Source organism: Pongo abelii, chromosome 5, assembly GCF_028885655.2.
Source record: "Pongo abelii isolate AG06213 chromosome 5, NHGRI_mPonAbe1-v2.0_pri, whole genome shotgun sequence".
NCBI classification, from domain to species: domain Eukaryota; kingdom Metazoa; phylum Chordata; class Mammalia; order Primates; family Hominidae; genus Pongo; species Pongo abelii.
The window spans coordinates 134,988,753-135,008,439 of record NC_071990.2 but is presented as its reverse complement, the minus strand read 5'-3'; the positions used below and the strand labels follow the sequence as shown (position 1 = coordinate 135,008,439).

The following is a 19,687-nucleotide window of genomic DNA, read 5'->3' as shown; positions in this document are numbered from 1 at the left end:
GTTCCTTTTGATTGTTACTTTGATCAATTCCATGCTTCTGAAGTACGTAACTCTGTGCTACCCAAACAGTGATAGGAAAATCCATGAAGAATGCATTTTGTACATCTGATAAGCATGCAAACAAGCATAATTTTTTAAAAAAAGCAAAATGCAAGAATCTGCTAGCAAGCAAGCATGGCATGTGGTATGATAAAAACTGTAGTTGAGCACTCCACTGGAATGCAACCCCACGGCACTGGGAGGGCTGGTCATTTGTTTTTCAAGCTGTGGAGATTCCACATCACATACTCTGTGAGAGCCAGGACTTAGTAAGCATTTTGGCAAAATATCATTTGTAACTGGGAAAGTTTAGGTTTGTGGTTTGCTGGAGTGTGAACTAGCTGTATTTTATTAAGGTTTCCAGAGAGCAAGGCCTATTGAAAGAGAGATGTTTCGTCAGCCATGCCAAAGTCTTGGCACAGATGGACCAGGGATAGTCATGCCATCAGCCAAGGAAAACCATGCCTGTAAGAGGTGGTGATCTTGTTTCTAAGAGAATGTCTGGGGCGGGCTTACTTTCAAATATCTAATTTTAATTTTGTTTTTTTCCAGCTTACTAAGTCACTGGGACAGCTAATTCTAAGTGAGCAGATTACAGCACTGCATTTTTCCAGCTAAAGGACTCACAGATCCAAGAATCCCAGAAAGATGACTGGACATTTGGTGGGTGTAGCCTTAGCAACGCTGGGCACCCTCCATCTTGCCAAACTGCTGTGAGGGAGCTGCCAGCACCTGCAATTCCACTGTTTTATCAGGCATTTGAGAATGAAACATACTTCTGGATTGAACCCAAGTTTTATACAGAGATGTTTGCTCATTTTCATTAGATGTTTGTAGAATTATGGGCACCTTATGAATCAAGAGTTGCTTTTTTTTTTATTTGCATTTAAGTGTGGTGAGTGTTGAGTTTAGGGTCTAAAATGAGGTGATAGCAAAATCTTGGATAGAGGAAAAAAGTGGGATAATAAAGGCACTAACAGAGTTTTGTTGAAGTTCTGATATATATTATACATATTATAACAGTTCCAAAAGGTTCAAAGTGTCTACAACAGAGTTTAATAGGAGGCAAATTGAATTACTGCCAATTTAGTCTGTTGTGTACTGCTCTATCAAAATGCTGAAACTATTCCCCAGACATTTTACTGAATACAGACAGAGAGAGAGTGTGAGAGAGAGAGAGAGAAGAGGAAGATGAAGAAAATAAATAGCTCTTGGCCTTTAAATGTGTGGTTCTAAGCCAGATGTTGCCAGTGTATAACCAAGGCAGGATCCAGTACAGCAGTTCTCTAAATCAAAATACTAACGCCTATTAGCCATGTGAACACAGAGCATAAATTGGAGCCAGACTGTCTGTCTATGGGCCTCTGCCCTGCATTGGGCCATCAGCTGGGACGCACTATAAAAATATCTCTGGAGAGGCAGCAATTATGTATTTTTAAAGAAACTAAGGATTTTTTTTTTAAAGACATCAACCTCTTGAAACAGTTTTTCTTTTGGGACCCGTAGCATATGTGTAGACATGTGCACACAAAGATAGAAGATATGCAAGTTCATCACGGAAGAAAGAAGGCAGACCAGCTCCATGAACCAAGGTGGAAAAAGTTACTGGATTTTTTAGAATACATATACTCTTTAAATCATAAGAGATAAAATGAAATTCAGTCACAAATCAGAAGGGAAATTTTACAATTGTGATACTTGTCTATGATGGATAGGTAGTGGGCTTACAAATTCTTAGGAGGAACTGGAAAATGGTTTCAGGAACATTCATTTATTCATCGCATATTTATTGAGTGACTAATTATGTATTAGACATGTTCAAATTCCAAGCAGAGAGCAGATAACCAAAAAAGCAAAGCCCGTACCTTTATGTGGTTTATATTATTACTGGATGAGCTATCTGATAAACAGACAAGAAACAAGGGAATATAAGCATTTCAGGTGGTGATAAAGCTATGAAAGAAAAACCAGGACAAGCGGATACAGAAGTGATGAGGATGAGTGGAGAGGGCTAATTTAAAGCAAATTCAGAGAAGCCCCCTTTCAGGAGGCAACGGCAGAGAGAGAAACAGAGGCCTGACAAAGGTGAGGGAGCTAAGTATGAACAGGTGCGATGGTAGCGAACATACACAGAGCCCAGAGGTGAGGAGTCTGTGTATGAGAAGAGGGACCCTGACCAGGGAAGGGAAAGGAAACAAGGATTTTAAGAATGCAAGAGTGCTCCACTGAATGTACGTGAGAGGCCCCAGCAAGATAAGCCAAGAAGGAACACTTGATTTGGCAACAAGGTGGCTCCTCAGACTGGGCAAGTGTCATGTTATGGCAAAGCTGGAAAGAGCAGAGAAAGAGAGCAGTCACCAGAGGGGAAAATGGGCTCAAGAAGCTCTTCTAATGACAGGAATGTGACAGCAGATACGATGGTGATGGGAAGAATCTAGGCGAGTGAGAAACTGGTGGCTTAGCGAAAGAAGTCCTTTCAGGAGTCGATTCTTTGGGTAGGTGAGGGAGCACGGAACCAGGGTGCAAGAGAGGTGCAAGAGACATCTATGGCTACAGATGTAGGGGGCACGGATTTGGTGGTGCAAAGATGACATAATTCATTTGTTTGCTTTTTCCCCCTAGTAATTGGGGAGGTTTGTACAGAATTGGGAGAGATACGCTTGCTCTCCCTTCAGCTCTTCAAAACCTGCAATAGGAAGAGTTCATGACCCCAAGAGCGCTTGCACCCACTTGAGATTTGTGGCCACATTCAGCTGCTGAGGCACAGGCAGTCAGTGCGGTTTTCTGATGGAGAAATAATGGGGAAAGGATAGAGAGGCATTATGGAAAAGTGGGGTTATAGTGGTACATAAGGAGGACTCCAAGCTGGGAGGATGGCATCTAAGACAGGGGTTCTCAGACTCCACCATGCATGGGAAACACCTGTGGAGCTTTCACAATGCCTGTTGCTCGGGTCACACCCCATACCAACTAAATCGGATTATCTGAGGTGGGTCCACGCATCAGTCATGCTAAAGCTCTGCAATGAGTCCAATGTACAAACGAGATTGAGAGTCAGCAGATGACAATCTTGCTACTCAAAGTGTGGTTCACAGACCAGCACCACTGGCATCATCTGGGAATTGTTAGAAATGTACACTTGTAGACCCTTCCCCAGATCTAGTTTGCCAGGTAGTTTAACAAGATTATCAGGTGATTCATATACATGTTACTTTTGAATAAATACTAGTCTACAAGCTATTATAATGAGAGACTGGGATAGTTAAGAAAAATCAGAGCTGGCATGACCTTCTGGCTTTCCAAGAGTTAAGCCTCTGGGGTGCTTCCACAGGACGGTTGGACTTGAGCCAGTGTGATCACTCAGTAGAACTGTGGCTTAGTATAATTTCTCGGGAACTAGACTTCTCTAGAGTTGCTTATGAGGAAGAGTGCCTTTTCCACCCTTCACCTCCATAAAGATCATTCTGTGGACTTAACTTCAAGGACCAAATGTCTGATGGTGTCTTTTTCTTAGTGATGTAGCCAATTACCTGCAGGGGAGCTGGTAAAGGTAAAAAGCTAGCACATTTTGAATTAAAAGATTTTGCTCACAATTCAAGTGTTCAGTGTAAGCAACATATTTGCAGTTGAACAGTAGTTAATGTTGTCAAGCTTAAATTGTGTGATGAAGGGGATCATCACACAACTTACCACTAGAGGCTTCTACAGTTTCAATCAGAAGGGAATCCAAATGTATTAAACTAATAACAGAATAAATGTACTTCAAGGGGGGAATTACATGGCAACAGTGTAACATGGTACTTGGATGGAAAGAAAAATACTATGTTGGTGAGAATGACTGTGGGAGGATGGGCTAGAAAGCACAGGGACCAGAGAAAAGTGGCAGAACAGAGGTGGCAAATACACACACCTCACGAGGCTCCTCAGGACTCCGGGAGAAAGGTGATTGACACGTTAGGAGACAGCTATAGGAGGAAATGCCTAGGAGAGGGTTGATGATGATTAAAGAATACTTAAGGTAAGTTAATGTTCTAATCCCCCACCTTCTCAAGATATGAGATTAAATGATCATCAACTGAGATCAAAGGAACTGAAAACTTCAGGGCAGGTTACGGAAGGCTGCTCTATGTGTTTTTAAGAGATTAGTTACCATTATCTCTCTGGTATATTAGCTTCAAGTTAATCAATGTGATGTCCTTTCAAGATCTTTCCTCTTTTCTAACATAATTCCAGCAATTACTTGGTAAAGATGGGCTTAAATAAAAGTTAGTAATATATTTGGCTATTTATGAGATCACGCAGAGCCATTCCATTTAATTTTTAAAAGAAATTCTCAAAATAAACATATACTCAACACAAAGCTCTGAAAGGGGAGACAATAGGTAGCAATGATTCCCCAATTCCCTAGGGAAGAGTTTGAGATATGTCACTGTCTGATTTGGCTTTATTTTCACATGCATATGTATGATATTTATGTACACACTATATACATACACATGCACACACAATCAAACTTACTATAAGCTACCAGTAAAAACATTATGCATTTTTTGAGGCTTGTAAATTCTGTAATCATTCCTTTTATATAATGTATACCAAAACCACTCTCTCATCACCCTGGCATAGTGCTACTTCTCTGCAACACTGACTGACTCATATTATGAGGTAAAATAACAGATACAAATATAAAATGCAAATTTCCTTAGAAAAATTCAGTTTCCTGTATTCCAGATTTCCTTGAAACTAAATAAATAGGTTATGCTTACTGAATGTTTATTCTGTGGTGAGTTTTAATGCATTAACTCATTTAACCCTCAGAATCAAATTACTACTTTTATTATTCTCTTCATTTTATATACAAGACAACTGAGGCTCATAAATGCTAAATAAACTACTCAAGGTCACATGGGTACTAGGAGGGAGAGGTAGAATTTGAACTCGGGGTCATTCTCCCTCCAAAGCCAGAGCCCTCTAAGCATATGGTGTTTGTTAGCACTGCCATTAGGATTGCCTCAGATCCATGGTTCTAACACTTGATTAATTCTATTACTTTCTATTAAACCATGTTGGTTTTCTTTAGTTCAAATGCACAAACATCAGCATTTATCTTCATGACTAGCCTATCATTTAAAATCCAGCCAAATGCTATGTTAGAAGTATTTTTCTGCACAAATGTGTGTAGACTGTTCAATATACAAGCAATCAATTGATTAATTCTGACGAACATATTATTTCACCAGCACTGCTGTTAATATGAGATGTTGTCTAAAATAAGCAGTTTGGGGAACCTGAATCTGAGTTTCACATTATCAGGCAACCATTCACTTTTCCTTCAGTTCCCTCACTTTTTTCTCCCTGAATTGGGCTATTTCCTCTGTGTCCTTACTGTGGAATAACTTTAGAGTATCATAGCTTCATAGCACATGATACATTAATGATCCAAGATAAACCAAATCCCTAAAGCACAATTTATATAGCTTTCTTCACCCTCCCCTGAAAACAAAAGGAATCACTGCAAGTTATCAGGTAAAATGATGTACACAATCAGGGAATAGAAATTAACATGATGGATGGTTCCTGGACTACATCCTGTCAAATTTACAAGCTCCTATTCTAGAGTTTTGCAGCACAGAAACTGTACATTGCAATTGGTGCTCAGCTGCAAAACCCATCACCAGCCTCATAGCAGCAGGGCTCAGATAGTAAGGTTCCTCATTCACCATCATCAGAAATGTCCAGGAATAGTTCTGCTTGGAAAAGACAGTGTCGACAATTGAACAGGGTCAAAAAGGGATAACCCATTAGGAAGATGCTTTGGAAATTCACATTATTTAATTTATAAATGGAAATAGAATTTTCCAAAAGTTTTTTTTTAATTAAAACACAAAAGTTAGGACAATTTATGGGTAAAAGGTCATGCCTACGTTATTGTGATCCACACATTTTATTTTTATAGGTTGTGGGGAAAGAACATGAGACCAAAAGAATATAGAGATTAAGAACCTGCCAAAGAGATATGGATTTCACTGACCTTGCCACTTACGAGCTACATATGGTAGTACCAATCACACAGGGTGATGGGAAAAGCTAATGAGAGAATGCATTTCACAGGACACTCAGCCAAGGGCCAGGCGCACAGTAACCAGTCAAAAATGACACTCAGTATTGCCCACTAATTATGGGTGGGGGGAGAGGAAGAAAGACAGGTAGATATGTAGGTAGGTATGGTAATTTCAGGATATGATTGACATCTCTGGTCTTCATAGTGCAGCTCCCAGCTCGCTATACTTGAGGCCACTGCAGTGCCACTTCACATGCTGCAGGAGTAAACATTGACCTTGCAGGTCTGAAAACACCTGCCTTTAGTTATTTCTCATTTTGGAGAAAGAAGGTATATTTTTATGAACTTTCTCTAACCTAGGAGGTAGATGATAGTTTTCACTGTGTAGTGTCATTTTTATATATGTACATTATCTCATTTAAGCCACCCCGTAACCCCTGGAAGGAATAAATTATAACCATTTTCAGATGAAACAGGCTCAGAGGTCAAACAGTTTGCCCTTAGGCACAGCCAGGCACAGGAGGTCCTGACTTTTAGCTCAGTGCTCATTCAGCTAGTCGACTGCCTTCCAGGCTGTATTCTGAGCAAGTTCCAGGATTCAGGAACACCTTTCATGGTGACCAAGAATGACGGGGAAGGGTGGTCATGTAGGGGAAATGAGAGCTCTCCAGTCCCCCATCTGTACATTTTACCTAGAGCAGTTCTGCCCTTAGATGTTCTATACAGTGATGCTTTCGGTCATATGTGTGTAGAGGAATCTCTGGCTAAAATAATCAAAAAAATCACTATGCTATACGAAAATGTTACACTCTAAAATGCATATTGTGGCAATAAGACTGATCTAAGAAATGAAAATAATTAAGGACCCATAATAATTTTAAGGACCCATAATAATTTCAAGCTTAGACAATCTTAACACTATAAAGGTCTTTTCCCGCCTCCCAGAAATAATGGTTCTGGTCACTTCTTTTGTTATTAGCAATGCAAAGTCCTGACTTAACTAATCATCAGAATGGCCTTATTTCAGTCAGTCCTCAAGGTTATTACTGATGACATTAGGGAACTGAGGGATTAAACCTAGTTATAGAGGATTCTTTTAAACATCTCATGACCTTTAATATGATAACATGCATTGAATGGCTATAAAATGTAAGCATTCCCTAAATCTATTTGACCATGGCCTTTCCTCAAAGACTATTAATTAACATGTTCATTAGTTTGCTCAAGGAAAAAAAGTCTGGGAAATACTCCACTCTAGTGGTTCTCAAAATGCAGCCCAGGATCATCAGCTTTATCTGGAAATTTGTTCCAAATGCAAAACCTATGGTCCCACTCCAAACCTTCTGCCTCAGAAACTCTGGGTTGTAACCCAGCAATCTGTGCTTAACAGGCCCTGCAGGTTACTGTGACACACACTCAAGTTTCAGAAGCACTGTTCCTATCTAAGGCATGGCCATTCTTACTGCATAGCGTCTCCTAAGTGGTCAACTTGTGTCCACTCTTATTCCTCTAAATTCTACTCTCTGCATAGCAGACAATGATAAACCTAAAACTCCCCAACAGCTTCCCCCTGCAACCAGAAAAAACCCAAACACCTTACCATAATGAAGAGTCCTTGCCTGGTCCAGCCCTTGCCTACCTCTCTCTTCTTATAAATAAATGAATATATTTCTTTATATTTATTTATAAATAAATAAATATATCTCTGTAGTATTTATTTTTTATTTTTGTGGGTACATAGGTGTATATACACATGGGATACATGAGATTTTTTTTTTTTTTTTTGCCCAGGCTGGAATGCAGTGGAGCCATCTCAGCTCACTGCAACCTCTGCCTCTGGGGTTCAGGCGATTCTCCTGCCTCAAGCCTCCTGAGTAGCTGGGATTACAGGTGCCCACCACCACACCTGGCTAATTTTTGTATTTTTAGCAGAGATGGGGTTTTGCCATGTTGGGCCAGGCTGGTCTTGAACTCCTGACCTCAGGTGATCTGCCCACTTCGGCCCCCCAAAGTGCTGGGATTACAGGCGTGAGCCACCGCACCCAGCATCATGAGATATTTTGATACAGGTATACAATGCATAATAATCACATTAGGGTAAATGGGGTATCCATCACCTCAAGTGTTTATCATTTTGTTGTGTTACAAACAATCCAATTAAACTCTTTTATTTATTTTATAATTTTATTTATTTTTTACTCTGACACCTGGGCTGGACTGCAGTGGTGTGAACATGGCTCTCTGCAGCCTCGACCTCTGAGCTCTAATGATCCTCCAACGTCAGCCTCCTGAGTAGCTGAGAATACGGGCATGCACCACCATGCCCAACTAATTTAAAAAAAAAAACTTTTTTTTTTTTTTTTTTTTTTGTAGAGGCAGGGTCTCACTATGTTGCCCAGGCTAATCTCCAACTCCTGGCCTCAAGTGATTCTCCTGCCTCACCTCCCAAAGTGTTAGGATTACAGGCCTGAGCTACTGTACCTGGACTCTCTTAGTCATTTTTAAATGTACAATAAATTATTGTTGACTACAGTCACCCTGATGTGCTATCAAATACTAGATCTTATTCATTCTGTCTAACTATATTTTTTACCCATTAACCATTCCCACTAACTGCACCCCTCAACAACTACCCTTCCCAACCTCTAGTAACCATCGTTCTGCTCTGTCACCATTAGTTCAATTTTTAGCTTCCAAATAAATAAGAATATGTAAAGTTTGTCACCTTGTGCCTGGTTTATTCCACTTAAAGAGCTCCAGTTCCATCCATGTTGCTAAAAATGACAGGATCTCATTTTTTGTGGCTGAATAGTACAGTTCCATCCATGTTGCTAAAAATGACAGGATCTCATTTTTTATGGCTGAATAAATACTCCATTGTGTATATGTACCACATTTTCTTTACCATTCATCTGTTGATGGACACCTAGGTAGCTTCCAAATCTTGGCTATTGTGAAAAGTGCTGAAATAAACATAGGAGTGCAAATACCTCTTTGATATACTGATTTCCTTTCTGTCGGGTATATACCTAGCAATGAGATTGCTGGATCATATGGTAGTTCTATTTTTGTTTTTTGTGGAACCTCCAAACTGTTCTCCATAGTGGTGGTACTAATTTACATTCCCACAAACAGTGTATGAGGGTTCCCTTTTCTGTACATCCTCATTGGCATTGCCTGTCTTTTGGATATAAGCCATTTTAAGTGTTGTAAGATGATATCTCATTGTAGTTTTGAGTTTCTCTCATGATCAATGATGGGAACACCTTTTCATGTACCTGTTTGCCATGTGTATGTCTTCTGAGAAATATCTATTCAAATTTCTTGACTGGTTTTTATTCAGATAATTAAATATTTTCCTATTGAGTTGAGCTCCTTATATGTTCCGCTTATTAATCCCTTGTATAATAGAGAGTTTGCAAATATTTTCTCCTATTCTGTGGATTATCTCTTCACTTTGTTGACTGTGCTCTTTGCTGTGCAGAAGCTTTTTAACTTGATGGCTCCCATTTATCCATTTTTGCTTGGTTGCCTGTGCTTGTGGGGTACTGCTCAAGAAATCTTTCCCCAGTCCAATGTCCTGGAGAGTTTCCCCAATGTTTTATTGTAGTAGTTTTATAGTTTGAGATCTTACATTTAAGTCTTCAGTCCATTTTGATTTGATTTTTGTATATGGCAAGAGATAGGGGTCTAGTTTCATTCTTCTTCACGTGGATCTCCATTATCCCAGCATCATTTATTGAAGAGACTGTCTTCTCCCCAATGTATGTGCTTGGCATCTTTGTAAAAAGTGATTTCACTGTAAATGCATGAATTTGCTTCTAGGTACTCTATTCTTTTCATTGCTTTATATGTCTGTTTTTATGCCAGTACCATGTTGTTTTTGTTACTATCACTTTGTGTTATAATTTGAAGTCAGGTAATGTGATTTTTCCAGTTTTACTCCTTTTGCTCAGGGTAGCTTTGGCTATTCTGGGTCTTCTGTGTTTCCATATAAATTTTAGGATAGTTTTTTTCTGTGAAGAATGTCAGTAGTATTTTGATAGTGATTGCATTGAATTGATAGATTGCTTCAGGTAAAATGGACATTTTAACAATATTGATTCTTCTAGTCCATGAACATGGAATCTCTTTCCATTTTTTTTGTGTCCTCTTCAATTAATGCCATTAATGTTTTATAGTTTTCATTGTAGAGATCTTTCACTTCTTTGGTTAATTCCCAGGAATTTTATTTTATATGCAGCTATTATAAATAGCATTACTTTTTTATTTCTTATTCAGATTGTTCACAGCTGACATATAAAAATGCTTCTGATTTTTGTATGTTGATTCTGTATCCTGCAACTTTACTGATTTTATCAGCTCTAATAGTTTTTTGATGGAATCTTTAAGCTTTTCTAAAAATAAGATTATATCATCTACAAATAAGGCTAATTTGACTTCTTCCTTTCCAAATTGGATGCCATTTATTTCTTTCTATTATCTAACTGCTCTAACTAGGACTTCCAGTACTATGCTGAATAACAGTGGTGACAGTGGGCATCTCTGTTGTGTTCCAGATCTTAGAGGAAAGGTTTTCAATTTTTCCCCATTCTGTGTGATTGATATCAGCTGCAGGTCTGTCATATATGGCTTTTATTGTGTTGAGGTATTGTCCTTCTATACCCAGTTTTTCGAAGATTTTTTTTTGTCAGGAAAGGATGTTGAATTTTAACAAATACTTCTCAGCATCAGATGAAATAATCTTTATGTGTTTCATTCTGTTGGTAGGATGTATCACATTGACTGATTTGCATATGTTGAACCATCCTTGCACCCCTGGGGTAAAGCCCACTCGGGTCATGATGAATTATCTTTCTTTTCAATGTGTTGTTGAATTCAGTTTGCTAGTATTTTGTTGAGGATTTTTGCATCAATATTTATCAAGGATATTGGTCTGTAGCTTTCTTTCTTTAATGTGTCTTCATCTGGTTTTGGTATCAGAGTAACAATAGCCCTGTAGAATGAGTTTGGAAATATTCCCTCCTCTGTTTTCTGGAATAGTTTGGGCAGGGTTGCTATTAGCTCTTCCTTAAATGTTTGGAAAAATTAAGCAGTAAAGTCATAGGGTCCCAGGCTTTCTTTTCTTTTTTTTCTTTTTTTTTTTTTTTTGAGACAGAGTCTCGCTCTGTCACCCAGGCTGGAGTGCAGTGGCACTAACTTGGCTCACTGCAAGCTCTGCCACCCGGGTTCACGCCCTTCTCCTGCCTCAGCCTTCCGAGTAGCTGGAACTACAGGCGCCCGCCACCATGCCTGGCTAATTTTTGTATTTTTTAGTAGAGACGGGGTTTCACCGTGTTAGCCAGGATGGTCTTGATCTCCTGACCTCGTGATCCGCCCGCCTCGGCCTCCCAAAGTGCTGGGATTACAGGCATAAGCCACTGCGCTGGGCCTGCTGGGGTATTTTTTACTGCAGCTTCCATCTCTACTTGTTATTGGTGTGTTCACGTTTTGGACTTCTTCATGATTCAATCTTGACAGCTTTCTATGTCTAGTTGTTGGTCCATTTCATCTAGATTTTCCAGTTTCTTGGCATGTAGTTTCTCACAGTAGCCTCTACGAATCCTTTGAACTTCTGAAGTATAGGTTGTAATGTCTCCTTTTCCATTTCTGGTTTTACTTATTTGAGTCTTCTCTTCTTTTTTGTTAGCTAGGCTGGTTAAAGATTTGTCTATTTTGTTTATCTTTTCAAAAAACCAACTTTTAATTTTGTCGATCTTTTGTATTTTTTTCATTTCAAGTTCATTTATTTCTTCTCTGATCTTTTCTAGTTTCTTAAGATGCATCGTTACATTGTTTATTTGAAGTTTTTCTACTTTTTTTGACGCAGACAATTACAGCTATAAACTTTCCTCTTAGTGCTGCTTTCACTGTATTCCATAGGGTTTAGTATTTTGTGTTTCCATTATCATTTTTTTCTTTCAAGAAATTTTTAATTTCCTTCTTAATTTTTTCATTGACCCATTGGTCATTCAGGAGTTATTGTTTAGTTTCCATGTGCTTGCATAGTTTCCAAAATTCCTCATTATTGATTTCTAATTTTACTCCATTGTGGTCAGAGAAGACACATAATATAATTTCATTTTTTTTAATTTTTAAAGACTAGTATTGTGGCCTAACATGTGGTCTATCATGAGAATGATCCATGTGTGTGGGAGAAGAATGTATATTCTGCAGTTGTTGTATGAAATGTTCTGTAAATATCTATTAGGTCCATTTGGTCTAAGTCTGTGCAGATTAAGTCCAGTGTTTCTTCGTTGATTTTGTGTCTGGATGATGTGCCCAATGTTGAAAGTCAGGTGCTGAAGTCTCCAGTGACTATGGTATTGAAGTTCATCTCTCTCTTTAGCACTAATGATATTTGCTTTATATATCTTGGTGCTCCAATATTGAGTGCATATACATTTAAAATTGTTATATCCTTTTGCTGATTTGACTCCTTTATTATTATATGATGACCTTCTTTTGTCTAATTTTTATAGTTTTTTTGTTTTACTTTTTGTGTTAAAATCCACTTTGATGATTATAAGTATAGCTACTCTAGCTCTTTTTTAGTTTTCATTTTCAGGAAATATATTTTTCCATCCCATTATTTTCAGTCTCTGTGTGTCTTTATAGGTGAAGTGTGTTTCTTGTAGGCAAGAGATCATTGGGTCATGGTTTTTTTTTTTTTTTTTTTTTTTTTTTAATCTATTCAGCCACTCTATGTCTTTTCATTGGAGAGTTTAGTCCATTTACATTCAATGTTATTACTGATAAGTAAGGACTTATTCCTGCCATTTTGTTATTTGTTTGCTGGTTGTTTTGTGGTTTCCTCTTCCTTCTTGTCTTCCTTTTAGTAAAGATGACTTATTTGTTGGTATGTTTTAATTTCTTGCTTTGTATTTTTGGTGTATCTGTTGTATGTTTTTGATTTGCAGTTATCATGAGGCTTGCAAATAATATCTCATTAATTGAAATTGATGGCAATGTAACACTGATTGCATAAACCAACAAACTAACAAACCAGCAAAGAGAAAACTAATTAAAAACTCTACACTTTGACTCTGTTCCCCTGCTTTTTAACTGTTTGTTGTTTCTATTTGTATCCTATTTTACTGTCTATGTCTTGAAAAGTTGTCAGTTATTATTTTTAATTGGTTCATCTTTTAGTCTTTCTACTTAAAGTATGAGTAGCTTACATACCACAATTACAGTGTTACACTATTCTGTGTTTTTCTGTGTACTTATTGTTACCTGTGAGTTTTTTACCTTCAGATGAGTTCTTACTGCTCATTAACATCCCTTTCTTTCAGATTGAAGAACTCTCTTTAGCATTTCTTGTAGGATAAATCCAGTGTTGATGAAATCACTCAGTTTTTGTTTGTCTGGGAAAGTATTTCTCCTTCATGTTTGAAGGATATTGTCACTGGATATACTATTCTAGGGAAAATATGTTTTTTTTTTTTTTAATCCTTCAGCACTTTAAAAATGTCATGCCACTCCCTCCTAGCCTATAAGGTTTCCACTGAAAAGTCTGCTGCCAGGTACTGGAGCTCCACTGTATGCTCCTTGTTTCTTTTCTTTCACTGATTTTAGGATCCTTTCTTTATTCTTGGGCTTTGAGGTTTGATTATCAAATGCTTTGAGGTAGTCTTTTTTGGGTTAAATTTTATTGGTGTTCTAGAACCTTCTTGCATGTGGATATTGACATCTTTCTCTAGGTTTGGGAAGTTCTCTGTTATTATCCTTTTCAATAAACCTTCTAGCCCCACCTCTCCATCTCCTGTTTAAGGCCAATAACTCTTAGATTTGCCCTTTTGAGGCTATTTTCTAGATCTTGTAGGTGTGCTTCATTGGTTTTTATTCTCTTTTATTTTGTCTCCCCTGGCTGTGTATTTTCAAGTAGCCTGTCTTCAAGCTCACTAATTCTTTCTTCTGCTTTATCAATTCTGCTGTTAAGAGACTCTGATGCATTCTTCAGTATGTCCATTACATTTTCAATTCCAGAATTTCTGCTTGATTCTTTTTATTTAAATATCTTTGTTAAATTTATTTTATAGGGTACTGAATTCCTTCTCTGTTATCTTGAATTTTGTTGAGATTCCTCAGAAAAGCTATTTTGAATTCTCTATCAGAAAGGTCACATATCTCCATCCCTCTAGGATTGATCACTGGTGCCTTGTTTGGTGATGTCATGTTTTCCTGGGTAGTCTTAATGATTGTGGATGCCCACCAGTGTCAGAACATTGAAGAGTTAGGTATTTACTGGAGTCGCTGCTGTCTGGGCTTCTTTATACCTGTTCTTTTTGGGAAGGCTTTTGAGGTCTTTGAAGGAACTTGGGTGTTGTGATCTAAGTTTTTGGTCACTGTATGCTATCTGTATTAAATGGGGGCACCCCAAGCCCAGTAATACTGTGGCTCTTGCAGACTCATAGAGATGCCCTCTTGGTGGTCTTGGATAAGATCTCAAAGAATTCTCTGGATTACCAGGCAGAGACTTTTGTTCTATTCCCCTACTTTCTCCCAAACAAATGGGGTCTCTCTCTTGTGTTGAGCTGCCTGGAGCTGGGGAAAGGGTGACACAAGCACCTCTGTGACCACCACCCTGGGACTGTGCTGGATCAGACCTGCAGCCAGCACAGGGCTGGGTCACATTCAAAGCCTGTGGTAACCACTGCCTGGCTACCACCTATGTTTGCTCAAGGCTCTACAATCAGCAGGTGGCAAAGCTAGCCAAGTTTGTATGCTTCCCTTCAGGGTGTCAAGTTCCCCTGGTCCCTGGTGGGTCTAGAGAGCCTGGCTCCATCTAGGAGCTAGGACCTGAATCTGGAATCTACCTGGTGCTCTATTAGGAAACTACCTGTTGCTCTATTCTACTGTGGTTGAGCTGGCACCCAAGCCACAAAATGAAGTCCTTCCCACTTTTCCCTACCCTTTCCACAAGCAGAAAATTCTCTCCCATGACTACTACTGACTGCTCCAGGCCCATGGCAAGTACTGTTTAGCTATCACAGATGTTCATTCAATGCCCAAGGGCTCTTCAGTCAGCTTGTGGCAAAGGCTTTCATGCCTAGGGCTCTCCCTTCAGGGCAGTGGGCTCCCCTCTGACCTAAGGCAGGTGCAGAAATGCCATCCAAGAGCCATGGCCTGGAATCAGGGACCCCACATGCCAACTTGGTGCCCTATCCCACTGTTGCCAAGCTGGTACCTAAACTGCAAGAGGAAGTCCCCTTTATTCTTCCTTCTTTTCTCAAGTAAAAGGAGTCCCTCTCCATAGCCACCACAGCTAGGAATATGCTGGGTCACACCTGAAGCCAGCACATCTCTGAGTCTCACCCAAGGCCTGCGGCAAGTACTGCCTTGCTACTACTGTTGATTATTCAGGGCCCAAGAGTGATGAATCTTGCCAGGATTGGATCCTTCCCTTCAAGGAAGCAAGCTTCCTTCAGGGCGTGTGTAGAAATGTTATCTGGGAACCAGGGCCTGGAATTGGGGCCTCAGGACTCTGCCTGGTGCCCTTTCTTTCTGTGACTGAGTTAGTATCCAAATTGCAAGGCAAATTCCTCTTTACTCTTTCCTCTCCTCCCTCAAGTGGAAGGAAGACATCTCTACTGGAACTGTGAGCTGTAATGCCTGGGCCTGAGGGAGGGGTAGCACAAGCACTCCCTTCCACCAGGTCATGTGTCTGCTGAGTCCACTGGCTTCAAGCCCAGCAGAGCAGCAGGACTTGTCCAGGAATTGTGGTCCTTGTGGCCTAAACTGCCTGGACCCCAGAGCACTCTATCCCATGGTGGTGATGATTTGCCAGAACTCAGGTTCCAACAGCTGAGATGGGAGATTCTTCTCCAGCTAGGACTGGTCTAAATGCCCCCTCCATGGGTGTTGGCTAAGTTCTACCGAGTGTTGCTTTCTGCTGTGAAAGGGCACTGAGTTCCAATGCAAAACCCTACACTCATTGAGCTCTCCCTCCCCCAAGTGCACAGATTCTCTCTCTGTGCCATTTGGCTGCTGCTGGAAGACTGGTGTGGGGTGGTGGTGTCAGCAATTCAAGACTGTCTTTCTTACCCTCTTCAGTGCCTCTTTCAGTAATATGAGTTAAAACTAGGTATTGTGTGATTGCTCACCTGGCTTTTGGTTCTTATGAAGGTGCTTTTGTTGTGTGGATACTTATTCAATTTGGTGTTGCTGCAGGGAGGACAATCAGTGGAGGTTTCTATTTTGCCAACTTGTTCCACCTCCTTCCCTTTACCTTGTACTATTCTTTCTCTTGTTTACAACCTTCCAGCCACACTAGACTTCATATTCCTGGAACACCGGAAGATCAGCACCCACTGCTGGAATGCTCTTTCCAATTCTCCCACTCTCTTAATTTGTAGGGCTAGCTCCTCTCAGTACCAATGTCACTTCCTCAGTCACATACCCTAGTCCCTCATTATACGACCTAGTTTTATTTTCTTCGCAGAAGTTACCAATACCTGAAATGTGTTTTTTTGGTTTTGTTTTTTGTTTGGTTTGTAAGCTCCATGAGAGCAAGAAGCATGTCTATTGATATTACTAAATATTTGTTAAATGAATGCAGTCTGTCTGAAGAGCTCTAGTTTACCATTTTTCAGTTATGGTTTGTGGTGAAGCTGAAGTTACCCAACGTCATCTCTGTCCCATCTGCAGTGAACCCTGAGGTGTCTGTGGTCCACAGCTTCATAAGATGGGCCTTATTTAGCTACTTCTCAATATGCCAAGATATTAATTTATTACTGGCTAAAAGGCAGTGCCAATTTTCTGAATTACATTAAGTAAATTGTCAATGATAAAACAACTTTTAGAAAAATATATGTAATAATTCAATAAATAAGGCAATATAAGTTGTTTTTCATGGAATTCGACAAGGATGTTTTTATTTTTATTAGAAAAAATATAGCCTAAAAACACTTTTACTTTAGTTTTCTTAAATTGCTCTGAGCAAAAACATCATTATTCAATGTGGTCAATCTAACAGTGTTATTCCCATTTTACAGATTTTGAAACTGAAGATTTAAGTAATTTGCCAGAGTCAGAATGCTGTAAGCATCAGAACTGGATTTTCAAACTCAAGTTTATCTGACTCAAAAGCTTTTGCCTTTCACTACCACCCTATTGCTTCTAAAATGTCAAACATCGGCTGAACCACAGGACAGGTATCCTATAAATGTAAGTTTATCTTTCTCATCCCCTTCCAATAGTGCCTCTGATTCTTTCTGTATTCTGCCCCACCAGCAGGTACTGATTATTGTCTGCCATATTCTATTTCATGGAATATTTCTTAAGTTTTACCTCTTGATGAAAACACATCCCAAGTGTCTGAGAGAAGATCATTAAAATTACAACTTAAAAGAGAACTCACCCATCTGCCTATGCAGTACCTCATTAATTGTCTTTACTCCTGTTCGGAAATATTACTTTTCTATTGCATTCCTGGTATATTAACTGTCCAGGCCATGCGATGTGTTATGGCAGAAAGAACATGGCTTCAGGGTCAAAGAATCTGGGGCCCCAGGACTCGTCTCTGCCACTGACTGGTTGTGTGGCTGTGGACACATTTTTATTACTTCTCTGGATATGTTTCCTCATCTATAGCTTTGAGAGAACAGCCTACCCCTTCATCCTGTGGGATGCTTCCTGCCTGGCACATCATGAGCCTTCCATAATGGTTAGTTTCCTTCTTCCCCTTGCTTTGCCCCACCCTTTTGGTATTCTCCTTCTTTTGGTTTTAACCTTCTAGAAGCACAGAGCATGCAGAGAGAGTCTCTATTTTGAATTTGAAAAAAACCTTTTAGGGCAATACTTTGAAAAAATAAAACTTGTGTGTTGAAATGAGTGCTGCATGTCCCGTCGACATCCTGGGAGCTGACAGGTTTATTTCCCTGACACAGCAGTGCTGAGAGAAGTTGAACTTTGCTTTTGGAATTGCTCTTAAAGCCAGTTTATGAGTAAATTGAGAAAGGCGGCTTCATTACTCTATGGTATTTTTTACAAAAATAAAACAAACAAATATATACAGTGACAGTTTTACCATGCTCCTTATTCACTGCCTTCAGTCCGAATGATCTTTCTATTTTTAAAAAGATCAAAATGACCACAAAAGGATAAAGATGTGAAGCCAGGAAATATGTTAAAAGGCTAATGATAATTCCAAAAGATGAGTTCTACCACTGATTTGGTACAATGGGGGCAACATGGATATTTAGGTGTAACCCCTCATGGTGACTATTTTGAAGGGATCTTTATTTGGGCCAATCTGCTTATTAGATTGTTTATTTTAAACACTTACCTAATATGAAACTTAGCCACACAAAAATATTGCAATCAGCTCAACAGGATTTACTGTGTACTTCTGATAAGCCAATACGACTTAGAAGAAATTCTTCAGATTATAGTCTGGAAACTTTTTATACTGCACACTTAATCAGCAGTAGAATATTGAGTGTGTACTCCAACTTTCTGTATAATTTACTCATAAATTATATACTTATATTTTAATTATGATGTTATATATTTATAATATATATAATAAAATATAATTATATTTATAATATAAAATTTCAAATATTGAAATCCTAACCCCAATGTGAGAAGCATTAGAAGGGGGAGCCTTTGGGACATAATTAGGTCATGAGGGTAAAGCCCTCATGAATGGGATTAGTGTGCCCTTATAAAAAGACACAAGAGTTTGCTTTCTCTCCTATTCTCTCTGCTCTCCACCATATGAGGTGGAGGACATGGCAAGAAGATTGCCATCTGTAAACCCGGAAGCAGGCCCTCACCAGAACTCTATCTGTTGACATGTTGACCTTGGCCTTCTCAGCCTCCAAAACTGTGAGAAATAAATGTCTGTTATTTAATCCACCTAGTCTATGGTAATTTGTTATAGCAGCACAGCTAAGACAATGTATCTATAAAGTATGTGCATTGTGAAACAGATAATAAAAATTAATAAATACGAGATACAAATGTATGTGTCTATGTGGTATTCATTCTAATATTTCCTTTCTTTATCCCAATGGAGTGTCTTGTATGTCTGGTGTACATGTATACATCCTACTTTGTAGAAGATTGCTTTAGATGATACTTGTGATAAAGGGGCTAACACTTCTTGTAAATGGTTGTTAAACAAAATTGTTACCTTCACATCTGTTTAGCAATATCCATTACCTATACCAAAACCAAATGACAATGCAGATTCACCCAAAGTGTAATTTTGGAAGACTAGACTTCAACGCAATTTTATCATTACTTGTCAGAAGACAAAGCTTAATATAGTTGCTAAAAACTGCATGAACATGAGATATTATAAAATAATGGAATGCTATGAAGACATAGGAAGACATTTCTGTAAGCGTGATTTGTAAAGGAACCAAAGATACAACTTTGAGTATAGTAACTGACAGTAAGCCAACATGTTCTGAGTTGGCTTTAGTTTGATTATGAGCCCTACAGAGTCTAAGACATAAACAGTTATGCCTAAACAGCTGTGTTTCCAGCCAAAAAGCCTTTTAGAGTTGCATCAGTCTTCGGAGAAGGACTCACAGA

The 19,687-nt window shown here is 39.0% G+C and overlaps 1 protein-coding gene across 10 annotated transcripts in view; it reads right to left on the bottom strand.

The window, feature by feature from the left end:
• Nucleotides 1-19,687, bottom strand: part of EYA4 (EYA transcriptional coactivator and phosphatase 4) — a 275,190-nt gene that overhangs the window by 23,221 nt on the left and 232,282 nt on the right. The gene's annotated exons all lie outside the window — the stretch shown is intronic.